The following is a 17,173-nucleotide window of genomic DNA, read 5'->3' on the forward strand; positions in this document are numbered from 1 at the left end:
AAAAAATAAATGGATAAATATATATTGTGGGGTTCACAACACATGCAGAAGTATAATATATGACTACAATAGCACACAGGCAAGAAAAGGGTATACTGTTACAAAGCTCTTACGCTGTGTGTGAAGAGATACATGTTACTTGAAGTTGACTGTGGAAAAGTAAAAATGCATATTAATTACAAACTCTAAAGCAATCATTATTTAAAAAGAAACACACATACACCAAAGACATACAACTACTAATCCAGTACACCCCATAAGTAATCTAAAAGAACACACAAAAAGAGAATAAAGGGAACAAGAAGAGATGAGACAAACAAATGAGAAACAGCAAGATAAAGAGATTTGAACACAACCATATCAGCAACTACATTAAGTGCAAATGGTCTAAATAGCCCAACTAAGGCAGAGACTGTCAAATTGGATTACAAACAATACCTAACCATGAACATAACTATACAGAGCAGAAATATTTTATACAGCTTATTCTAGTCTACAATTCATAGCAAAATACCTTATTAATTATAAATCAGAGCTGTAAAAGCCACTCAGCCACTCTCATCTGGCCAGTTTTCTCCTTTATAAGACTGTTAAGCTAGCATAACCTTGAAACACCTTTATAAAGGCTCTAGAATTCTATGACTATGACCAAACTGTTTCATCAGTCTCACACTTGTTAATCTTAAAGATAAACAATAAAATTGATTCTGGCCCATAAAAAGCAGAGGGCAGTAGGAAAAAAACTCCTACAGCTGTGACTGCCAAACATAATTATGTTCAAGACAAGCTTGGAGCACTTACCTAAAATGCAGATACCTAGATCCCACACTCAGATACTTATTTAGTTTGGAGTAAGGCTCAGGAGCATTTATTTTTAGATAAATAACTCCACTAATTTAAATGCAGACTGTTCAACAACCATACTTAAGAAGCATACTCCTAGAAGGTAACAAAATCATATTCTGCTTCAAATGTTTTGCTACCACTCTATCATGATTAGACTTCCATACAAAGTCTAATCACTTCCATACAAAGGGAGTGTTCCACTCTGGTACAGACACTAGTGACAAATGTTCACTTATATTTGGCGCCCCCCCCCCAAAAAAATAACAATCCTAGGAGCAATCTCTGAAACATATTAGAAGGTATAGGTATAAAGATAACGGAGAAACTAAAATGGAGTACTAAAAAATACTCAGTTAACCCAAAATAAAGTCTAGAAAGGAGTAACAGAGGAAAAAACCATGAGTCAAACAGAAAATAAATAGCAGAATCACAGACCTAAATGCAACTAGATCAATAATTACATTAAATATAAATGGACTAAAATATCTCATTTAAAAGGCAAAGATTGTCAGACCATCAGAAATATAGTCTGTCTACCAGAGATACATTTCTAAAGACAAAATTTCAACCATCAGGTTGAAAATAATTTTTTTAAAAGATATAACACAAAATAGTGAGCATAAGAAAGCAGGAGGCCAGGTGTGGTGGCTCATGCCGATAATCCCAGCACTTTGGAAGGCTGAAGCAGGTGGACTGCTTGAGCTCAGGAGTTTGAGACGAGACCAGCCTGGGCAACATGGTGAAACCCCATCTCTATAAAAGATACAAAAATATTAGCTGGGGGTGGTGGTGCACACCTGTGGTCCCTGCTACTTGGGTGCTTGAAGTGGGGGGATCACTTAAGTATGGGAGGCAGACGTTTCAGTAAGCTGAGATAGCTCCACTGCATTCCAGCCTGGGTGACAGAGTGAGACTGTCTCAAAAAAAGAAAAAAGAAAAAAAGCTGGAGTAGCTATATTATTATGAGACAAAATAGATCAAAGACAAGAAGTATTACTAGAAATGGAGATATTAGTACTTTAAGACTCCTGAATTCTTAAGTAGCTCTGCATAACTAAACTCTATGGATTCTTGAACACTATAATGGCAGCAATAGCCCTATACTGTTCCACGGCTTTTAAAATTCAGCCTCTTTCACTGATGAAGTAAAAAAACCATTAAAAAACCATCATCTTTTAATGCTATTTGAATTTTTTAAATGACCAAAAAGCATATAATACAGTGTGTTCAAATCAGGTTGTTGTTGTTACTGTTGTCTTTTTTGGAGGAAAAAAAAAAAGCATATACTGGCCGGGCACAGTGGCTCATGCCTGTAATCCCAGCACTGTGGGAGGCTGAGGCAGGTGGATCGCTTAGAGGTTAGGAGTTCAAGACCAGCCAGGCCAACCTGGTGAAACCCCGTCTCTACTAAAAATACAAAAAAATTAGTTGGGCATGGTGGTGCATGCCTGAAATTCCAGCTACTTGGGAGGCTGAATCACAAGAATCACTTGAACCTGGGAGGTAGAGGTTGCAGTGAGCCAAGATGGCACCGCTGCACTCTAACCTGGGTGACAGAATGACACTCTGTCTCCAAAATAAAAAAAATAATAAACTTTTTAAAAAGCATATATTAACAATGACTACTCTGAAATGCTTTTTCTAATTATATCTGTTCTCCCAAAATTCCAATACTCCCTCTTTCCCTATAAACTTACTGTCTTAATAGCTGTCATTGCTAGCTGAAGGGGAGCCAGGATAAAAAGTTAAAGGGAAGATCCCTTGTAAGCTCAAGACAGATTGCCAATAAATAATTAAATAGGTATTTTTCATTTTGCAAAACCTAATATTTAATTATAAAGTAAAAGATTCCATGAAAAAGTTATGTGGCACATCTTTTAATTGAAAATTGGGTTTTTGGTTAATCTTAACAGAATAGAATTCTAAAAGAATAGAATTCTTTTTTATTTTTTTTGACACAGAGTCTTGCTCTGTTGCCCAGGCTGGAGTGCAGTGGTGCTATCTCGGCTCACCGTAACCTCCGCCTCCCAGGTATAAGCAATTCTCATGCCTCAGCCTCTTGAGCAGCTGGAATTACAGGCAGGCACCACAACACCTAATTCTTGTATTTTTAGAAGAGACGGGGTTTCACCATGTTGCCCAGGTTGGTCTTGAACTCCTGGCCTCAAGTGATCCACCCGCCTTGGCCTCCCGAAGTGCTGGGATTATCGGCGTGAGCCACTGCGCCTGGCCAAAAGAATAGAATTCTTAATAGGAATAGAAAATCTAGGATATAAACTAAGGCCCTATACTTAAAGCTTTGGTTCATCTTATCTCCAAGACCCTTTGAAAACTGCTGCTACACATAAACTAGGCTCAACAGAACCTTCTAGTTCCAAATCACGAAAGGAATCAAATATGTTACGATACAAATAAAGAGAACATCAGGAATGAAGATGACAAGGGAAAGAAACAATAAAACGACGACAATCCTTGTTACCTATAGAACTGAATGTCTTTTTGTATAGACATGAGATTATGTAACAGGACAAAACAACTGTCATAGTTCCAGAAGTATCCTCTCTCTATACTACCTGCAGTTCCCTGAATCTAACATAAAAATCCAAAGTAGCAGAAGAGAAATTCCAATTTTTCGCTTTTTTAAATTTAAGAAAAAGTGCCTAAAATATAATAGTTTAAAAGTTGCGCCTTTCCTTTGGCCATGCGCAGTGGCTCACGCCTGTAATCCCAGCACTTTGGGAGGCCAAGGTGGGCTGATAATTTGAGGTCAGAAGTTTCACACCAGCCTGGCCGACATGGTGAAATCCCATCTCTACTAAAAATACAAAAATCAGCTGGGCTGAAGCAGGAGAAGCGCTTCAAACCAGGATGAGGAGGTTGCAGTGAGCCAAAATCACGCCACTGCACTCCAACCTGGGTGACGTACCGAGACACTGTCTCAAAAAAAAAAAAAAAAAAAAGGTTGGGCCCACCATAAAATTGTACATAGTCATAGCCAAATTGTGTGAAAAGAACAGAAGATTTTTATGGTAAGAGAGATCTGGATTCAAATCCCGTTTTGTCACTTACTATATTTATCTATAAAATAACGGTTAAGACTTTTAAGACACAGTGATAACTGCAACAGTGTCAGGCAAATAAGCAAATGTTCCCTCCCACTTTGCATTTCAGTTTGTTTCTAGAAACAGAAAATCTGCCCGTAGTTTCCAAGTATTTTTGTTTTCATTGATTTCATTCAACCACTAAGTAGGAAAACCATGTGTTTTTAATTGTTTTCATTCAACCAGTTAGTAGTCTTAATATAAACAGGACAGCACATACACTATCTAATGTCAGGCACTGAACAAGGAATATACTATAAAAACTAGACAAAAAATTGTGCATGTATGTACATATATGGGTATACATTGTATGTATGTGTGTGCATATATAAACATACTCTACTAAGAAAAAATACATAGTATAAGACTGTATACAAACAAAATATGCTGTTAACTATTATACTTCTAAGTCTGCCCTGATAAGAGAAGGCTTCGAAGTCAAGCCAATTCTTGGAAAATACACTGGAATTTGCCAAGCAGGACAAAGGGCAGGAGGAGGGCATTCTAAGCAGAAAATTCCAAAGATAGGGAGTCAAAGAAAACTATTTCATGTCTCCAGAATTACAAGTAATTTGGTGTAGCTGGGGCATAAGGTTGATACAGAAGCAAGGCAGGAGTAGGGAAACACGACCTACCCAAATCGACTCTGCCTTCTAATTTTTAAAGAGTTAACATTAATACATTTTGCAAAATCCTCTTACTTGGCTACAGAAATCACATTACTACTCTGTAATTCAGAATGACATCTGAGATTTTTCCAAGCAACAACTTGACTCATTTCAACAGTTATCGCAGAACAACAGACAACTCCAGGCAACGTATATACTCACTCAACTATGCTACAATAAAATCTGACTAAAATTATCAATTATTAAGATCTGTTTTTTAAATTAAGAAGCAAAGATCATGTTATCACTTCCAAGCGAAATGACCTGTTTTTACACAGCATTCTAACAGAACTTCAGGCCTCATTTCCTAGCACTCTTCTTTCAATGATCCTACCACTCTTAGTTGTCAAAGAGCAAGAGGGGGAAGGAAGGAATACACAGAAGCCCTAACCTTCTCAAGAGTACCATACAGTCATCTCTCGGTATTTGCAGGGAATTGGTTCCAGGACCAACCCCCAAATGAATACCAAAATCCAAGGATGTTCAAGCCCTGACATAGGATGTTGTAGAATTTGCATATAATCTATATACAGGTTCCTTTGTATCTTAAACCATCTCTAGATTACTTAACAACGTAAATGCTATGTAAATAGTTGGTTATACGGCATTTTTTATTTGTATTTTTAAAATTGTTCTGCTGTTTTCTATTTTTAAAAATATTTCAATTCACAGTTGGTTGAATCCCCAGATGTGGAATCTTGAATGTGGAAGACCAACTGTATTCTCCACCTGCATCAATACTGTAAGTATGCCTCTTTTCTATTCCTTGTTAAATATGCTCAAATATACTACAAATTCAAGCTAATTTCATGGTCACTCAAGAAGAATTTTGAATCTACAATTCTTATCAAACCTTACAATCCTCGGAAGATGTCTCAAATCTCTATTTATTAAAAGTTCCTGAAACCATCTTCAAAAAACCCAACTTCCATTCCTACCTTATTATCACCACACATGCATTTACTCTGTTCTGCCAAGTCGGGACGGGGGTGGGAAGTGTCAGCAACCAAGAGAACAAAAGCAAGAAACAGTCTCGATAGTGCACTTGACCACCATACATCCAATTCAGTGAGCATACACACGCTTCAGAGTGTGAGAGAGAGATGGAGAAGTGCTATTCCCTCAGCTGGTCTCAGTCCCCAGAGGATTCTCAAAAAGTCATGCTGCTATGGTCTGAAGACACATATTTTTCCAACGACATGGCTCTTAAAGTCCAACCACCTCACCCAGGACTCAACCACAGCAACAATAATGTTACAATGGTGAAGGTGAATGTCTCCATGGAAACTGTACTTTACGATCCATAGAAAGTATTTAAGAACCAGTCTCACTACATGGGGCTTTTCCTTTCATGGTGAATCTAGAACCTAAGCTTGCTATCCCTAAAATGGCTTTTTTCCATCAAACTTCTTAAAGGTACAGTTCCCCCTTGATAGCCTTCACCAAGACAAATAAAATGTCTTCTCTTTCACTCTGTGACTCTCTTCTCAAAGATCAGCAATCCTTCTCAGACCAACTGCTCTTACTTCTCTACAGCTTTTCATAATGTTGACACCTGCCACCCCAACATCCTCTTCTTAAAATTCTCGTAAGTTCTCTGGAAGTGCACAATCCTGAGTAATTTTCTACTCTTCTGAACTATTCTTGCTTACTTCTCTTTTATGTAGTAGTTTCCCCTATACTTTTGTCCTCATACATATACATTACACATATGCCCTCTTCCCCTCCTTGGTAAACCCAGCCATTTGCAGCTATCACATATTGTGCAGATGACCCATGAAGTCATCTTGTCCTGATCCCCAGAGCCATATTTGCAAGTACACTGTAAAATCTCCACCTCCATGTCATATTTGTTCTGAAAACTAAACTGTCCAAACTATTCTTATAAAATCAGCTCATCCTCATGACTTTCCAATCACCATCATTTTCCCCACTCAACTCGAGATACCGAACACGAGGTCTTCATTTATTGTTTAAAATACTATCTTTCTTGCCCCCATATCTAATCAGTTCCTAAGAGCCATAAATTCTACTTTTATAAAGTATTCTGTATCTATTCCCTCCTTTTAAGTTCCCAACACTCTAACTCAGAGGCTCTGATAATTCCGCCTAGAGCAAACTGGGGTATTCAAACCCCATGAAGGTACATGAAGATTTATAACTTAGTAACTACAACTTTATCAGATTGGATAACTCTAAGGAATTTTCCAGACCCCAGCTTCCAGGGATTTCTATCCCAAAAATGTGCCTGAGAGTTATGGATCCAAGGCTTTCCCTTCATGTTCTCGAATCTGAGAAAAGCATTATCTCTAAGCTAACTATCTCAAAGCTCCTAGGATGCACTTCTCCAAGACAGAAAAAAACCTTCCACGCTAAACAATGGAACCTTTTGAAATATTGATGAAAATGTTAAGTGATCAACCCCCTAAATACTGTAATGAATATTTTTACAAGTCAGATGGTTTTCAACCCTTTGTTGAAATATTTCAACAAATTTCAACAAAGTTTCAAAATTATGGAAAGACTGAAAGCGTATTAAAAATAATTTTTGTAATTTTTTTGCATATAAGTTAGAAGCAGTTCAAGAAAATGAGTGGCACTGCCAACAAAACCATTTCCAGGCCGGGCGCGGTGGCTCAAGCCTGTAATCCCAGCACTTTGGGAGGCCGAGACGGGCGGATCACGAGGTCAGGAGATCGAGACCATCCTGGCGAACATGGTGAAACCCCGTCTCTACTAAAAAATACAAAAAACTAGCCGGGCGAGGTGGCGGACGCCTGTAGTCCCAGCTACTCGGGAGGCTGAGGCAGGAGAATGGCGGGAACCCAGGAGGCGGAGCTTGCAGTGAGCTGAGATCCGGCCACTGCACTCCAGCCTCGGCGGCAGAGCGAGACTCCGTCTCAAAAAAAAAAAAAAAACAAAACAAACAAACAAAAAAACCATTTCCATTCCCATTGACTTATTTACGAACATTTCTCAGCGCTTATAGCTCTTAAAATGTAAAGTAGAAATGATGTTAAGTATTATCTCATTCTAAGCAATAAATTCTATCCATGAATACACAATTATTTTGTAAAATTCCCATCCATTTCATTAAGATCTAGATGCCTTTTCGATAAAACGTTGTTCACTAGGTTTTTTCAATTTGTAATATATTCTGGTTGATCGACTGAGTATTAATAATGGGAACTCAATAAAACTTTAAGTTTTATATTAACAAGAAATTCAAATTTTTAATTTTTTTATTTTTTAATTTTTGAGAGAAAGTCTCGTGTGATCATGGATCGCTGCAGCCTCGACCTCCCAGGATCACGCAGTCCTCCCAATTCAGTCTCCCTAGTTAGGACTACAAGTGCATGTGCCACCATGCCCAGGTAATTTTTTTTATTTTTTGTAGAGCTGGTGGTCTCACTATGTTGCCAGGGCTGGTCTCAAACTCCTGGGCTCAAGTGATCCTCCTGCCTCAACCTTTCAAAGTATTGGGATTACAGGTGTGAGCCATCTTGCCTGACACAAAATTTAAATTTCTCTTTACCCATTTTTGGTGCAGAGAAATGTGACTGAGAAATCAACTCTCAAGCATGAAAATATGAAAATATATCAAGGTAAATTTCTGTGTGGAAAATGAAAAGAGATAAAGAAAAAAATGCAAGAGTCTCAATTTAAATAATTTATTCACAATTTTTTTGTCTTATTTGTCTCTTACAGTCTTGCCTATTTGTGAGTTTTAAAAAATGAATAGTGGGTATACAAGTGCTATAGTATTTAGAGTCCATTTTAAAAAGTGATACAACTCTATGTTTAAAATACTGATATTTATAATACATTAGAAATTATATCCTTTGCAAATATGGTAAAATTTTATGGAGAAAATTTTGGATGTCAGCTTTAAAATACATGATACAGAGTTTTCAAAATTATTTTAGTAGGTATGCAGTAACAAAGTTTAAAGAGCATGGTCCTAGACTATTATTAATATAATTGCCTGCCCTCATTCAAATCCAGTTTATATATCAGCACCATTTCAATCTTCCCACTCTGTTCAATGCACGCCCTTGCATGCCCTCCCTCCCAACCCCCACCATTCCACCCCCTATAAGCCTCCCAGGCAGTCTGAATTAAGGTACAACTTTCTTTCTCATGCTGTAATTCAAGGGTCTCCAGGATCTGGCCCCAACCTAGTTTCCTCCCCTGCACACAGCCCATATGGAGTCAATTTGCTGCAACATGCCCCACTACTTTTCTGTCTTACGTGGTTTCATCTGTTCCATTTCTGTACTCTCTAACCTCATCTCAGCTTAAATTTACCTATTACAAACACCATCCAGGAAGCATTTTCCATTTTCTAATTAAGAGTTCTTCTTCCTTTTAATTCCCTGCTGTCTTGGGTGCCCTTACTTTTACTCCACCAATAATTGCAAAGTTTTTTTTTTTTTTTTCATATTCTCCTACCTCTCCTTCCCCTCTCCCTCCCCAACATATATAAATTCCCTAAAGATAAAGATTGTCTTGCAAATCTTTTTATTATCTAAAAAACAGAATCCAATGCTTCTCATGGAGGCACATTCATTAATATTTGTTAATGAAAATGTAGTCCATAGGGATACTTGATGAGTCAAGAGTTTCTTTAATATATTTTATCCTTCTATAAGATATTCACAAGCACATTAGCATATTAATACCTTGAGAAGTATCACACCAAAGAGAACTCTTTAATTTGTATAACCTTTTATCAAATTTGATCTAAACACCCTTCTATTCCCTACATAACCTCTAATAATCCTACATAAAACAGAAAAAAGCTCATAGTCTATCCTTCCCTTCAGTTTTTCCCTTGATACTGCTCAGGCCACAATAAATCTGCCAAATTTTGTTTCCCATCTTTACATTTTAGAAAATGAAAGACAATGAGATACACCACAGAATGAGAGTTACCTTATAATGATGTGGGGCTTTAAAATGATATTAACAAATAAATATACCAACAAATGAATATAAAGCAGAATGTCAGTTAGTAAACGCAATTAATTCAGGCAAGAATCATCAGCACCGTCTAATACTAATGGGTAAATGTTTGGAAACAGGGTGTTTCCCTATTGTCAAATTATTTCCTTACTATTTACAATAGCAAAAATAGAATCTTTACAGTGGAGCAATTTGATAGACATCACCTCCACATTACCAGTAATGGACACTGCTATCAGGTGCTCCTTAATGTGAACCACTGAGAAGCATAACCTGAATCAAATCATGAGGAAACAGAAAAAACCAAATGGACTCTTTAAAAATGTCAATATCATTAACGCTAAAGGCTGAGAAACTGTTCCAAACTAGTAAGTTTGTAAGTAATGTCCTTACAGCAAAAGACAGTTGCCATAAGGCCATTACTGGGGATATTTCAATATATACTGCATATTATATAACAGAATTGTAGCAATGTTAAATTTCCTAAATTTCACTACTATGATTGTAAAAGTGCCCTCGTTCTTAGGAGACACAGGTTAAAGGTCCCAATGACCACAACCTATTTTCAAAAGGTACACCAAAAAATTAAGATTAAGAATAATGTATAAATGTATAGAGAAATAACAAGCAAACTGGCAAAATGTTAACAGCTTAATTCAGGTGAAGAAGTGGGAATTCATTACAATATCTGTGCAGCTTTTGTATAGGTCTGGAAAGTGTTCAAAATAACAAGTTTAATTAAAAATAATTTCATTATTTGACCCCAAATTAGGTTTATGGTCTCATTTAGCTTGGCCTGAAACATCAAGATTCATTCAATACTTATTTGGCAAATAAGTATTGATGAGATGTATTGCTGAGCACTCTGTGATGAGTCAAGAATAAAAATGTTACAGATCTTGGATTTTATAGCACAGTGAAAGGGCTGACCAACTACAGCCACCGAGCCAAACTGGCCCACCTTCTGTTTTCATAAATAAAATTTTATTGGATGACACTTCCTTTCGTTCATTTCTGTATTGTCATGGCTGCTTTTACCTTACAATAGCAGATCTGAGTAGCTGCAACAAAGATCACATGGTCCACAAAACCTAAACTATTTAATATTTGGCCTTCTACAGAAACTTTTCAACCCCTCATCTAGTGAGGTAGCAGAAACCCAATTAATTCATTTGGAGAAAGAAAATTAATGGAAATAGATAAATAACATAAATTTGAAGGACTACACAACTTAGTCTAATAGTCTCAAGCAAGAGGTATGGCAAGCTTTAATTTTGTACTTTGCAATAATACAAATAATGTTTATCAGAAATCCTTCCTTCAAATATCAATACTAAAACCTTACTAAATCCTTAGAAATGCAAAATTGTCCTACAACACAACTGAATTTAAGGCAAGAATAATTTGCTTAAGTATACTATATGTATATTCATACATGTATTTATATATACACCATATATATAATGTATTTCTATTTATATAATACAGTAGCAGCATGTTTATCTAGTTTCAAGTTAGTTACCAAGATTACGTATACAAACAGTATTTAATAGAAAGGTAGTATAACAAAGCACTTGCTCTGATATACACTTGTGGATTTCCCAAATATTACAGATGTGTTATATGTTCCCTTCAGTGAATAAAAATTTCCTTTGCAATCATAATGCAATTACTTTGGTAGTAATCTTTTTTTCCACAGGTAATCCAAATATAAAATTTGAACTAACCCAGGTCCAAATTGCCACCAATCTTAAATAAATGAAGTCTTGAATAAATGAGTTATTTCTACTAAAAGTGAATTTCATAGATTGAAATATAAAAGTGATCTACATCAGGCTGGGTGCAGTGGCTCACGCCTGTTAATTCCAGCACTTTGGGAGGCCAAGGCAGGTGGATTGCTTGAGCTCAGGAGTTCAAGGCCAGCCTAGACAACAAAGCAAAATCTCATCTCTACCAAAAATACAAAAAAATTAGCTAGGCATGGTGGTGCAGGCCTATGGTCCCAGCTACAGGCATAAGCCACCGTGCTGGGCCGGCAGTTTCTTAAAAAGTTAAACAGCCATTCTACTTCTAGATGTATACCCAAGAGAAAAAAATGTATATATTCACACAGACTTGTGTATGAATGTTCACAGCAGATTTGTAATAGCAAAAAACTGGAGATGATCCAAAAATCCATCAATATTTTAAAGATAGAAAGCTGAGAAAAAGTTAACTTGCTCAGATTTTAAAGAGAATAAATGGCAGGGCCAGAATATTAACTCAGGTCTAAAGGCTTACCAAGCCTAGTGTTCTTTCCCCTCCACAAAACTATACGGAGGTATCTTCCAGAACGACTTCATGATAGATGTTCAAATACCAACCAAATTCATATCAATAAAGCCAGAAAGTAAGTTAAGTTTGCTTCTTAGTCTAGAGAGATAAGAAGCTGACTTAAAAGTTAGGAGAGTTAAGAAATGAATTTGTGGAGGAAAAAGCATTGGTGATTCACCAGCTCAAACATCTGTGCTAAAAGCAGAGCAGGTTCCAGACCCTCTCACAGAAATTAGAGGGAAAACCTTCTCAGCCAAAATTCCGTAGTTGTGCCATCTAGACTTCTGCCCAAAACACTAAGTGAGGTTTATTCTCAGACCCAATTTAAAAACAACAACAAAACTCTAATTCAAATTTAGGAACTTTCAAATACTTTTACTCCAAAGTATAAAAAAAGAGATATAATACAAACATGGAAGCAAAGTAACAGTAGTTTAATAAACATACATTCATTGTTTTGAGGGGACTGAGGGAAAAGGACCAGAAATAATAAACCAGAGATCAAACAAATGTGGCGGCAGACTTCTGAACTTTACCTCCTGAGGTCTATTTATCTTTCACAGGCAGGAACTAACAAAAAGTATGCATTTAGGTGTTTTTTTTGTTTTTTTTTTTTTTTTTTCTGGAGGGGGAAGGGCAGTGCATCTTGACGCTACAGGCCCATGCATATTTACAAAGGGGTTTCTCTCTCTCTCAATTTTATGTGGGGAGTTGTTAGCCTAAGTATCATTAATTGATCCTACACACATGTGGGTACCACCGGAACCATTTTAAAAGCACTCTTTTCTAGTTTATCAATGATATTATCTCTAAATAAAGACTTCTACATCCAGGCTTGTTGGCAGCAGTCAAAACAGGCTACCAGGTCTCATGACTCACCCTCCCAAATCCCTATTTAACAATACTCCTAAATATCATTCATGTTCAAGGGCACCTTCCTAAGGTTTCTGAATGATTCCCTGGCTGCTACCGGATACAGCACCAATATTTTGCTCCTCACCTCCCCCAGCAACAAAGACTCTAAGCTTATCAGAACTGGTTTTGAAAAGTGGTAGGAGGGCCTGGGATTCTGCACAGAGTGCGGTCTAGGCGGTTACCCTCAGTTAGTTCTGGACCCATTCTTCACTCCACTTCAACACTGCCCTTAAACCCAAAAAACAGCATAATGTAAAAGGATTCCAAAACTTCAATATGAAAAAAATTTGTTGTATGGCATACTCAGTAACATAGCTTCAAAAACTTTTCAACGTTATACTTAGTTACAGCTGAAATAAAAATTAACGACTAAATAAGCTGCATTATACCCAAGCTCCATCCTCTCTATCATTCTCCAGGCATAAACTAAACCACATGCAGCATCCCAGATTAATTTGCAAGGGTACTTTAAGAATGAGTTCAAAGAAACTGGCTATACAAGTTTGGGTTGATCAATATTTTAAACTGGGCCATTTAAGAAAATATAATATTCAAAGTATGATATTTAGAATCAGAAGGTCTAGTTTAAATTCCATCTAAACTTAGGAGTTTTGTTTCTTTAGTCCCTTTGGGCATTAGTCAACTTACTTATTAGTATTAGAATACCATAGCCTACATCACAGGACTGCTGGGAAGAATAACCCGTGTATGAAAGGCACTGTAAACTAAGCGTTACCTAGCCATTCTTTAAAAATGATATTCAACATACTGCTTTGATAAAAGTTTCAGTTCTAATGAAACTCCTTAAGTGAAATTAGTTTTACAAGCATTAGCTCATCAAATCTTAACTGTATCTTAGTCTCATTTCATTTTAGGAATCTACCAACTTAAATGTGAATCAAAATTGAATCTTTGGAAACTAAAATAGAAATCTGAAATAACTTTTTTCTAAACATCTACAATTTTGTATTGTCTCCTATTACTTAACGTACATAATTAAATATAAAAAATTAAAAAGGGTTTATCCAACTCTGAAATCCGCTGAGATAACCATATTCAAATGGAGTCACTGGTTTGCTTTCAATCTGAAATTCAAAGTATTTCATGATACAGTATTGAAAGTATCACTTTTAAACTTAAATACATATAGTTTTACTGCATTATTCTCCTAAACTTTTCTTTGAGATGGAGGCTTGCTCTGTCGCCAGGCTGGAGTGCAGTGGCACAATTTTGGCTCACTGCAACCTCCACCTCCCGGGTTCAAGCAGCTTCCCTGTCTCAGCCTCCTGAGTAGCTGTGACTACAGGTGCACGCCACCACGCCCAGTTAATATTTTTTTGTATTTTAGTAGACATTTCACCAGGTTGGCCAGGATGGTCTCGATCTCCTGACATCGTGATCTGCCCACCTCGGCCTCCCAAACTGCTGGGATCACAGGCATGAGTCACCACGCCCAGCCTATTCTCCTAAATTTAACAGTACCTGATAATGATTTCATTTACTTACCTTTATGACCTTTTGAGATATATATACAAATACAATACCATCCATTTTTTCCTCATTAGATTTTTTTTTCTCCTCCAAAGGTTATCAGTCAAGTCAGTCTTTGACCAACCTTCTCCCCAACTCTATGCCTCTATACAGAGATGGGCTTAAAACAAATCAAATCGAAAGACGTGAGACTCTTACCAATGTCTGGCAATGACCCTCTTTCCAGTCCTAGACTCCAGCTAGGTCCTTTCCTAGATCATCTGCACAACAGAACTTACTCTCTCTTCCCTCATAGCCCAGGTTCTGCACTTAGGAAGGGCAACCAAGATTCTAGAGCTTGACCAGAAAATAATTTCTTCCCATATCAAGGGCCAACTTACACCTACCTTGGCTGATGATTGGCCTCCATACTCTGGAGTTTTGCCATAGACAGAGAAACTCAGGCTCATGAGATAACAACCGTGTTGTAAGGGCAGCCCAAGCTCCATTCCTCTACCTTTGGGTCCTCTACCTTCTCCAGCTTCTCCAGGATGTGACAGCTTTCTCACTCCCTTACCAACCATCTTGCTCTCTAAGCAGGCACCATGGCCCAGTGCTCCTCCTCATTCTTTCTCCCTTCACAAGAGAAGGGAAGTGGTCCTTCAACTGGCCATATGTCCAAAGGTCCTCTGTTCCTGAATGTTCTGGGTAAAGGTATCACCTGCAAACACTTTAGTAACTGACAAGCAATTACTCTAACAAAGCCTTCAACCAAATTATGAATATGCAAATAACTATTGTGTCTTCAATGTCTGTTTTACCCTAAATTAAAATGCATAGGAAACAGAATCTTTAAAAAGTGAGTTGCAGCCGGGCGCAGTGGCTCACGCCTGTAATCCCAGCACTTTGGGAGGCCAAGGCAGGTGGATCACCTGAGGTCGGGAGTTTGAGACCAGCCTGATCAACATGGAGAAACCCTGTCTCTACTAAAAGTACAAAATTAGCTGGACGTGGTGGCGCACGCCTGTAATCCCGTTACTCAGGAGGCTGAGGCAGGAGAATCACTTGAACCCAGGAGGCAGAGGTTGCGGTGAGCCGAGATCGCGCCATTGCACTCCAGCGTGGGCAACAAGGGTGAAGCTCCATCTCAAAAAAAAAAAAAAAAGTTAGTTGCAAGCGTTGGCAGCATCTGTAAGTACCTTCATTCTGGAAGGTTCAACATCAGTGTTTCCTACTCTGCTCTTCTTTCAAGCTTCCCTTGCTCTTTTCTCATAACAGCAAACATAATCATAATCATCGCCGTTTACCAGGAATTGTTCCAAGTGCTTCACAGGCACTAACTCACGTATAGTCCTGAACAACTCTATGAAGCAGGTAATATTTCTTATGTCTACTTACAAATGACAAAACTGAGGCATAGGGAGGTTAAGTGAGTTGCCCAAAAAGACACTGCTAAGACGAACAGAGCAGCCTGGCTCCAAGTCTGTAACTGTAATAGTACTATACACCTAGATTCAAAACTGCTTGTAAACCACTAGAGGGCATGGGTTGTGCCCACCCTTCTCAGAGCTCCATCCCTAGTACCGGGCAGAGTCTTCAAACTCATGGCTGAATTTTTCACAGGTATGCCTTCCCCTCTACACTGTGCTTGTTGGGGGCTAGGGAAGAAACTGACACCGCATTTCATCCTTCAGGAGTGAGAAGTTTTTGCTCCAGACAGTCATAACTACTTGCTGAATGAATGAATCTTTTATTTACGAAGTCGAACATAAATCTAAAAAGCCCTCCTCGAGGTAACATAATCAGGGCCACTTCTCCAATCCTAACCTGGCAAGAGACCTGAAATCAATAGCTGCCTTAAACAATATCTCAAACTTACTATTAGGCAGAGAAGTGGCTTACGGTAAACATTAAATAAAATGTTAAAGCCGCCCTTCACTACATGAGTACTGCTCCCTTTAAGAGAGCTGTTTTGAGCCACCCCACTAAAAACACAGACTTAACCAAAGTCTGGACGTGGTTCATTTAAAGATAAATCACTCGTTTCAAATAATCCATCTAAATAGTAAATGCCCTTTACTTTACTCAAAACCACCAGGAATCTAAAAATTCAGTTTACTCTGAGTAAGGGAAGCACATTAGACAATGTTAAGGATTAACTACAGAGTATTTAAAAGAGTAATTTCAAACTGCAACCATCTCTGAAATTACTTACACAGGTATTAGACAGTCAATCTCAGCATCCAGTAGGCTTTCCACTAAACAGACCACAATTCTACTATGCTTAGCATCTCAACTCAGAACAATTTCTTGGTCCCTTATCCATCCCATGATCTACGCTTATACATTTTGCACACTCTTCATTTTTAAAATGCATCTCAAAACCTATTGATTTTTCTGATGGGTCACTATTTTGGAAGATTAGCATGAATAGAAACTATTTTAAGTTAACTGCAATCTGTCACTTCTTTCAATACAAACCTGCTTAACTCTGTCTTTTCTATCGTGACCCAAATTATCTTCTAAGACTTAGGAAAGTACATATAAGACGAAAAATTCCTTTCTAAATATCAATTCCGTCGCCATCAGGAAACGTCAAAAACTTTGTCTTTTTAAAAATAAAAACGTCAACTCTCTAAAAACTTCAGTACCTCAAAGGAAGGCTGCACTGTTAACACTGAAGAAGGGCTGGGTGATTTCTGAGTATCTGCATTAAAGAAATATGCTCTTCAAACCTAGTAATTCCTGACGAGGCCACACCTTCTAACCTTCCCGTAATCCACGAATCACATCGGGAGCAATCTAGAAACTGCTCCCAGCCCAAGTAAAATGACAGGTATGTCATCCTCAAACGACCCAAAACCGGGTCGGGGAGCCCAGACGGCTACCGGGGCC

The 17,173-nt window shown here is 37.8% G+C and overlaps 1 protein-coding gene across 4 annotated transcripts in view; it reads right to left on the reverse strand.

Annotated features, from left to right (window-relative positions):
• Positions 1–17,173, reverse strand: part of LOC105478885 (protein phosphatase 4 regulatory subunit 1) — a 72,468-nt gene that overhangs the window by 53,979 nt on the left and 1,316 nt on the right. The window contains exon 1 of one of the 4 annotated variants that reach the window (XM_011736612.3): positions 515–533. The exons of the other annotated variants lie outside the window; for them this stretch is intronic. The gene's annotated coding sequence lies outside the window, so the exon portion shown is untranslated. Of the gene's footprint in view, positions 1–514; positions 534–17,173 lie in introns of those variants that run through there. 4 annotated transcript variants of the gene reach the window in all.

The sequence above is a fragment of the Macaca nemestrina genome, chromosome 19, assembly GCF_043159975.1.
Source record: "Macaca nemestrina isolate mMacNem1 chromosome 19, mMacNem.hap1, whole genome shotgun sequence".
NCBI lineage: Eukaryota > Metazoa > Chordata > Mammalia > Primates > Cercopithecidae > Macaca > Macaca nemestrina.